At 45.3% G+C, this 9,534-nt stretch overlaps 1 pseudogene; it reads right to left on the bottom strand.

Annotated features, from left to right (window-relative positions):
* Nucleotides 1–3,300: 3,300 nt before the first annotated feature.
* On the bottom strand, nt 3,301–4,406 carry LOC123135663 (alpha/beta-gliadin MM1-like; annotated as a pseudogene).
* Nucleotides 4,407–9,534: the final 5,128 nt, after the last annotated feature.

The following is a 9,534-nucleotide window of genomic DNA, read 5'->3' as shown; positions in this document are numbered from 1 at the left end:
CTATATACTATAATATATTACTCCACATGATCTCACATAGGTTACGATAGTATGATCCACTAATCATGTATTTTAATGGTCATGATTTGTGTTCAAAATGGTCGAGATTTATAGCAGATGCACGTACAAACATGTTTTGATCATGCACATGTACGCATATAGGATAGACTTTTTGTATGCACCATCGTTCGTTCGCAGGACTCGGAAAAAGAATGCTACGATGCAAGTGGAAATTCGCTGGGGCACCTAAGTGCAAGGGCACTCACTGGCCAAGCCCTGCCACCTGCTCGATTTGTCTCACGATTCATGAAGTAGGGCACAGTAAAGAAGAAAATCCATCAAAAACCTTTAAGTTTCAACGATGAAAACTTACCGCTTTTGCATTAGAAAATGCCCAGTTTCAACAAGTTTCAAAGATGCAATTTCAAGCATTTTTTTCTGTTGGTCAGAGACACAAAATAATTGAATATTATCGGTCGCTCGTACTAAGTTTTAAACAATGGAAATTAACATTGTGTTTAAAAATTGCCAAAATATATTCAAAATGAATATTATTTCAAAGCGCTGGCGGCAAGAAACACGAATATGAAAACATAACTTAAGTTGATTTTTTTTGTTTGAAAGATATAGAAATTTGAAAATTGGAGGCTAGAATAAAAAGGCGGCACCAGTACCTGCCCCTGCACTTGCGTGCCGTAAATCCTCGTCGTGCACGTGGTAGTTAAAGGAAACATATTAGTTATCAACTCCAAGTAATTTTGGTTGTCTCCTTTTCCGACTGGACAGAATAGCTGTATGAAATCCATACACATGTAAGGCTGCAGTACCACAGGGAAGGCCCGCCGGAAAAATTAGAGTGGTCATCGATTAAGGATGACACAAGCGGTCTGGATGCCAAACGAAAATCTTATATCTCTGTCTGGCAACACATTTCCATAGCCACTATAAAATTGTGCGAGCTTTCTCATGTCCCAATAAGCTTTATATATATTGTTGGAGGGATAACGAGGGCCATTTCATTTGTATATCCATGTATCCTTCTAATCAGACATCATCATGGATGGGCTTGTAGGCTACACGCGGTGCCGCCGTAGTGGCAGTGGTGGGACTAGGAGTCACCGGATCCGACCAGGAGTGGCTGGTCCCCGTCTCCAGCCATGGTTCGCGTCTTGCCAAGTTCAAGCCTCCATGGATGCGAGTGGCACGGCGCGGCGTTGTTGATCATTTTCTGCAGGTCTGGATCGAGAGGAGGGTGGCGTGGGGGCTATTAGCTTCGGACTAATAATGGCGGTTTGGCCCTGATGCTCTTCTTCCGCCAAGTCATCTTTCTACCGGATGTCGACCTCTTGGATCTGGCCGTTGATGAGTTCCGGTCTTACCGAGCGGAGATCTATATGGATTGGTGTATGTCGCCCCTGGATATCTAGATCGGAAACGCTCCGGTCATGCACGCTAATATTATCAGCCAGCACGGCCTCAAGAGGACGTGGCACGAAGCTTCGATTTCTTATTTATGTCATTGGACATGTCTAACTCAAGATTCTCAAGGCATTGATAGACTAGGAGAAAGTCATGGCGGCTGCGGTTGGAGGTCTTGAAGCTTCAGCGGAAGGGTGTATTGGATGCGACGACAAATGTATGACAGGTGGTTGGCGACTTGCAACAGCGCCCTCGGCAAGCGGGGGCGGCAACACTTGCGGACTGCATTTTTGGTGGTACTCCTCGAGTATCGAGTCTCAATTCCTATGGTGAAAACCCAAGGTCTGGCCCTTATTGGTTGTACTTGGCAATGGCCTTGTTGAAGGCATTATTTTTTAGTGAACTCGAAATTTTTCCAGGGTGAAAACCCATGATCTTCGATCGGGCAACGACAATGCTTGTGCATTGTTTCCTTCTTGGGGGCGTTGCTTTTGGAGAACCTTTTTTGTAATTCGGGCATTGTCTTCGGTGGTGGTTAGAGTGCTGCTGATTCTAGTGATTGATCACCATGGCAGGGTATTTTTTTTCTTCTGCTCTTTTTATTTTCTTTTTTGGCTTTGTGTATCCTTGATGTCTTTGGACATCTTGTTGGTAGAGAGGCTGGGTGTAATTGGAGGCTTGGGTTTCCACGACCTTGATCTATTCACTTATGCAAAGTTTGCTAAACATACATGGCTATTTCTATCTAGATAACTCATGTGCGAGGGTCCTTCGTGGAAGATACCATGAAATGAGATTCTTTTTTTTTTCAAATGTGGGTTACTGCATAGTGCATCGCTAGCTTGGCGTGCTATTCTGAAAGGCAAAAAGGTTTGAAGGAGGGTATGTTGTGACAAATTGGGAATGCACACTACAAAGATATGGCATGATAAATGTGTGCAGGGCATGCCGCTGATGAAACCACTATGGTGCATGAGAAACTCCAGTCCAACTTGTAGCTCATCTTATCGAGAAGAAAAACATGGGCGGCTGGAACACTCCTTTCATTCGTTAGGTGTTTGTCCCATCAGATGAGGTGTCCATCCTTAATATGCCACGACCAAACAATCCAGCAGAGGACACTTGGTCGTGGGTATCGTAAAGAAATGACATTTGTCCTGTTCAATTGTTGTACAGAGCCATGATGGACACAAGGTATGGTGTGGTAGATGGACTGTCTAGTTTGTCTAGCGGGGAAGAGAAATTGAAAAGGCAACGAAAGCTTAGGGTACAAGCCAAGTTAAGAGTATTTTGGTGGAGAGTAATTAAAAACATCCTACCTTCATATGCATAACTAAAAAGGCATGTGATGGGGTTATGTGTGTGCCCTATGTGTGGCCATGGGGAGGAAATGTTACTTCATATGCCCTTATCACACATGAGCATGCAAGTTTATTCTTGGATTCTCCTTGAGAATATTTTGACATAAAACTCCCAAGGTTGCACCCGGAAACATGGTCAAGTGATATCTTCGATCCATATTTCCTTGATGCAAGAAGAGCGCTATTAATGCTTCGGTTATGTGGGCGATTTGGAGTAGTCGCAATGATACTCATGATGAGGAGAAGTACCAGTCACAAAAACCAATGTAATTGATTGATGAATTGAATGCTTCTCTGGAAATAATTGATCAAGGGCAAGCCAAGGATGTGGATAGTCCTTACTACTTTAATAATACTTAATTTGAAAGTCCAAGAAAATACTTCAATTTAATTCAAGTTTCAGACTCATTTTGTTATATTTAGATTAATGAAACATAAATATCTACTTATTGTGTAATATATATAATTAGGGGTGAACTTGTGAACGGGCACATGAATGGAACTCAAACAAACAATCATATGCAGACAAGACATGTGTTTGTCTTTTATTCCCAAGTTTGAACTAGTATAGTTCGGGTTCTTACATGATAGTGCATGTCACTTTATTTTGTCACCGCTACAACGACCAAACCATGGACTAAGGAAATGGTGTTTCATATATCTAGTACAAGTTCTTCTCTTCTCAGTTAGTACCGAAGATGCCAGATGGCGCAATGGTGGTCGAGCAATATGGAGGGATGTAGACATTGCACATTGCCGGTAGCGTCTGCAGCGCTAGGTTCCTTATTTCCTCGAACTGGGGAAGTTGTTGAGACTGGACAGAGCCCTAGGCCTATGGGTTCTGCTGAGATGGCTGGAAGGAGCCCTGGCCCGATGGATATTGTTGCTGAGGCTGCTGGTAGGAGACCTGGCTCGACGGTTGTTGTTGTTGTTGTTGTTGTTGTTGTTGTTGCAGAATAATAGCATGAACAACATTGTGGATGGCTTGGCACCGCGACTGCTCGGGGATCTGCCACAACCGTTGACAACATAATTGTTGCAACAGTTGGTAACTACTTTGTTGCAATACTTGTGAGCTTGCATGCGCTATGTTGTGTTGTTGCAAGACGACATCCCTGCATGGAATTAGTTGTTGTTGTTGCAGAATTTGTTGAAGGATTTGTTGTTGTTGTTGTTGTTGTTGTTGTTGTTGTTGTTGTTGTGCTTATTGTGCTTGTTGCTGTGAAATTGGTTGTTGTGGTTGTGGATACTGTGGTTGCGGTTGTGGATATGGTTGTTGTGGTGGAAATGGTTGTGGCTGCGGATATGGTAGTTGTGGCAGAAATGGTTGCCGTTGCGGCAATGGTTGTTGTGATGGAAATGGTTGCGGCTGCGGATATGGCTGTTGTGGTGGAAATGGTTGTTGTTGCCTTGGATATTGTAGTTGTTGCACCAACGGAACTTGCTCTTGTGGTTGTTGCTGAGATGGATTTTGCGGCTGCAATTGTGGCACTGGAAATCTAACTGCAGTTGTTGGAGTGGTCGCCACGATAGCAAGGAGGGAAAAGATGAGAAAGGTCTTCATGGTGGATTTGTATTGACCACTGCTTGCTTGGCTTGAATGATACACTCTACTTATGAGAATGATGAATGAGGAAGGATGGTCATCATGCTACAGGCCTATTTATAGCTGCCATGGCATGATCTCTTTCACAATTGGCATTTGCTTTCCTGGAAAGTGCTTGGATGCTTCCCGAAATCAATTTTTGGTATGTTGTGTTTTGTGGCACTATCATTCCACCACAAAAAAGGTGTGATAACACACATGACTCATCTTATTCACTTTACAAATAAACACTAATCTAGGTTGCCTAATTTTCTGAAACTAAGTTTGTAATGTTATGCAAGTTTATGTGTAAACTAGATAAGCATTGCTTGCACAGAACTTAGTTTGTAATCTTGTGTGGCCTGTTAAGATAGATGAGACTAGTAATGTAACTTGCTTTAGTAGGTCATGACTCATCAAATTCCTTTTACATGTCAAGTGTTGTAGTGTTCTAGAAGTTATTAGCAAACATCAATTTTGTAATGTTCTACAAGTTGTTACGTGTAAAATAGATAAGCTTGACTTGCACACAAAAAAGATTGTAATCATGTGTGACCTCTTAAGATAGATTAGAGTAGTAATGTAGCTTGCTTTGATAGACCATGACTCATCAAATTGCTTTTACTTGTCTTCGGTGTTGTATATGTTGTACAAGTTATTGACACTTATCAGCTTAGTATGGCTTGCAATGTGTGTGCATACCAAGGTATGTTCTAGCTTCTATTCGTTTGTAGATCTTAGTTTGTTTTACACAAATCATATAAATGATCATCCACGCTAAGGCTTGCGAGTGCAGCTGCAACAATGTTGGCAGGGTCGGAGGGAGGCTATGGCATGGCATGAGTTTTCATGACAACCTATAGTTTGTGTGGAAAGATACATGTTATGTTTTTTATGCGTGCTAAAAATATATGTTTTTAAATACAAATCAATAGAGTAGTTAAATAATGGATTGTATTAAGATAGAAATTATATTTTGATTAGCAAATTCTAGGAAAAGTTGACATGACCTCTACTCATTATTTATCTTTCGGATCAAATTCAAATAATAATAAAATAAATGGATGTGATTCCATCATGGCCATTTCAAATATTTGAAAGTAAAATCCAAACAATATCCTTAGATTACAATAAAAGTTACACGTTAATTGTTTGAATTAAAAATACAAATGATCTATTATATTATGAAAATAAGAAAAAATAAGTTAAAAAGAGTGGATGTGATTTCCTTGAAATAATATGTATGCATGTCTTCTTATCCCGCGAGTTTCTAGAAAAGCGACGCTAGCCTCACTCTATTGGTATGGGTCGGATCAGAAAAATTCATATGCAACGGGAAAGTTGGAGTCTGAACCTAACATATATACGTGTCTTTCATTATAACTTGTCATAAGTGCTTTTTATGATTAGAAAAACACAATGGATTCATAAGCGCTAAGGGCATATCCAACGCCAACCATCAAACCATCTGCAACCATCCGGACTACATGGTCCATACGTGTTGTGCCATCCAATGCGGGCCTGTATTGGTCCATAGGACGGTCCGGACATACTTTCTCTGACAAACCGGAGACAAACGTGGGGGAGGCGGGCTTTGCGGGTGTCCGGACAGCACCCATGACTGCTTCTTATCACACGTGCCCATCCAAACCGCCTCCTCCCATGCCCGCTCTTGTTCCCGCCCTGCACCAGTTGCCCGCATTCACTCCACTGCAGAGCGTACACATCCCTTACTGCCTCCGCAATGGAAGCGGCGCACTGGCTGAGGGCGCTACACGCCATGCTGAACATGCATGCTCGCCCCCATTCAAACGGCTGCAAACTGCCCGCCTTCCTTCATTAAACCCGTGTGTGTGCCAGGATACCTACTCCAACCACATGTCCGTTTGCGAGCCGGCCGGCAATAAACAGAACATTGGTTGGCTTCTCGTGTTCGCCCGCTATTTAAACACTGTCAGATGTCGGGCAAGAACCGTACCATACATCCACTCACCATTATCCTCCTTGAGAAGTTTTCTTCATGGGATCCGATGAGTAGGAAGAAGAGTATTCCCGCATAAAAACGGCTGGGTGGCCCATCGAGCCCGCCGGTCACGAACTGAGGAGTGGCGAGTTGTTACAGGTCGGCACCGGCAGGGAGCACGGCTGCATGGGCATCGTGGCTGCCGTCGACGGTGCCATGTCGTACCGCCCCTCCCATGCCTGCGGCCGCGTCATATGATGTCAACGTGCACGTAGCGACTCCCTGCCTGCAGAGAAAGAAACGGGCTGAGCGGACATCGACTAGGTGGTGGCCAGCACGTCCACGCTCGCCGCCATCATCGAGGAGCCGCTGCCGCTTGGGTCCCATGAATGCCACGCCAAGGTGACGCCAGAGTACACACCCGATGTCTTGCCCTCTGGCAGGCCACCGTCGTCCCCTACCCAAAACCAACTCCTATCCATGCAGTGTAGGGACCCTTCCCCACCGGCAAAAGCATCAACCGGTTGTTCCACTCCGATGAGCGGTAGGGAAGCGAGCCGCTCTTTGTGCTAAAGCATATACCTCCAGGGCTCACAGCTACGGGACATGACGGGACATGGGGACGGCAATGCAGATCCATTGCGGCCGGCAGTAGACTAGTCAAGGCTATCCATGTTGCCGGAGTGACTATTCACCGGCGCTGAGTAGTTTCATGTTACTCTAGTATCATTTTTAGTTAAAAGATATGTCCAAAATGTAAACGTTTTCGTGCGATTTGTGTGAATTTCACTGTCTTTGCATGAATTTCATCTGGTTTGTTAAAAAAAATTTGAAAGGTATGTGAACAGGGTTGGATGGCGGTTTCATGTATAGATGTCCACAGACTGGTCCTCTGTCCATGGACGATTGTGTTGGGATAATCCAAACAATGCCTGAGTTAGTTTGGTGTAATCGTGATCAAGCTGGCCGGATAATTAACTAGGTAAGTTGAGATGTAGGCGGCGATTGCCTGGCGATCGTGCGACTACGCTAGGTTTAGGGTTTTGTCGCTGGGGGTGGTAAGGATACGGCGGCGGCTGGATTGCGACGGCGCGATCTAGGCGTGGGCTGACACAGCTTCTCCGCGGTGAGGCCGGAGGCGATGGCGGAGGATGCTGGAACGAAGGTGACCGCGGAGATGAACGCCAGGAAAACTCCGATCCGAACGGCGACGGCGTCGACTCCTGGACCGCGGAAGATGGGTGATCCTGGAAGCAGGGGAGATTTTGTGTCCCCGGTGGAGAGTAGAACACCTGATCCAGCGGCGAGTCTCTCCGCAAGACTGGGTGGGATGGTTTTGATGGATAAGGAGGCTGATGGGCTTGTGTTTGAGGATCATGAACTACCAATCCCCAAGGTCTCGAGGTGGTCGGTGGTCGGAAAAGTGTGCTCGAAACGGCCAATGAAGATGACGACGCTGGAGAAGACGATGCCGAGGGCATGGGGTCTACACAAAGAGGCCAAGTTCAGAGACATGGGGTCAAATATCTTCGTGGTCCACTTGGGCAGTGAAGGAGATTGGAGACATGTGTTGAATAATGGACCCTGGCAATTTGATTTTAGTGTACTCATTGTGAAAGAATATGAAGGAAAGATTAGACCCTCTGAGATGGTGTTTGAGGAGATCGACATATGGGTAAGAGTGGTGGATTTGCCACCTGACAAGAGGTGTGAAGCCTTTGGGACTGCCCTAGGCAATTGGATTGGTAAAGTGGTGAAGGTGGATACAGATGGAGAGGGCATGGCGAGGGGTCAGCAGCTACGAATTAGAACTACTATCTCAGTTTTTGAGCCTCTGATCCGTGGGTTTAACTTGAAGAAATCGAAGGAGGATAAGGTTGGGACGTGGTATGACTTTTTTTATGAAAAAGTGCCACATTTTTGCTTCGATTGTGGCAGACTGGTTCATGAACATGGGGTATGTGTGCCCCCTCTGGAATCCTCTGATCAATGGGGGAGCTGGCTACGTTCTTCCCCAGGAAGGAATGGTTCTTTCAAGGAAGGATCGTTTGGAGCTAAGGGGGCTAGCAGTAGCAACAGTTTTGCAAATTCAAGGAGTGGGGAGGATGGAAAAGGACAACAGGATCAAAACAGAGGCCGGAATCTACCCACTAAACGGAACTTAGCAGCTGATTTTGCTGCTGGCTCTGGAAGCCGCACTGGCGGTCGTTCGGAGTAGGGTGGGGTGGAGATCACTAGCCCGGCTAAATCAGGGATGGGGCATGGTGTGCGAAAGGAAAAGGACCTGCGGGACAGCCTTGAGAAGCGGAGGGAGGAAGATCTCCGTGAGAAGTTGATTATAAAAAACCAGCAGAGAAGGTATGGAGACGAGAGTACCAATAGGGCTGACTACAAGGGCAAAGCAAATGGGTACAATAAGGGATCAGTGCATGCAGCCGAACATCAAAAATACAAATCTCGGAGGGATGATTATTACAGTGAGCCGGGGCTTTATGAAAGGTCGAACATGCATGATGAACGTGGAAGAATGAGGGGATATTATGTCAGGAAACCAAGACAGGTTGTTGAAGTGCAGCAGTGTGACACTTCCTCTTCTAGAAGGGAGTTGGAAAACAGGAAAAGAGGCCCGAAACAAATTTGGAGGGTGAAGGATGACAATATCAGAGGTGGGGGCGATGACGGTTTCATTTGTGATACACGACGGAAGACGTCGTCTGTGTTTGACCGCATTGAGGAACAAAATGGAGCAATGGCGGACCCTGCTAACCAGGGCCGCCAGGAGCAATGAACATTCTAGCCTGGAACTGTCAAGGATTGGGGTTGGACTCGACGGTTGGCGAATTATGAGACCTGATTAGGTCCTACAACCCAGCGGTGGTGTTCTTATGTGAAACGAAGAAAAAGGCGAGAGGGATGGATAGGTTAAAATGGAGTTTGGGGTTTAGACATGGGGTGGCAGTGGATTGCAACGGAAGGAGTGGTGGACTGGCCATGTGGTGGAGAGATCACGTACAAGCTACAGTGAGACCGTGGAGTCAATATTTCATTGATGCTGAGTTTGTTTGTGATGGCAAGACCTCGAGGATCACTGGATTCTACGGGGAACCGAACACGGAAAGACGGAAGAAATCGTGGGATGCTTTAAGGTATCTGAGAAGGCAAGATGATCTCCCTTGGATTTGTGTAGGGGATTATAATGAAGCATT

This window comes from Triticum aestivum, chromosome 6B (assembly GCF_018294505.1).
Source record: "Triticum aestivum cultivar Chinese Spring chromosome 6B, IWGSC CS RefSeq v2.1, whole genome shotgun sequence".
Taxonomy (NCBI): Eukaryota; Viridiplantae; Streptophyta; class Magnoliopsida; order Poales; family Poaceae; genus Triticum; species Triticum aestivum.
Note: the sequence above shows the minus strand (reverse complement) of the source record. Positions and strands in the feature narration are given on the sequence as shown.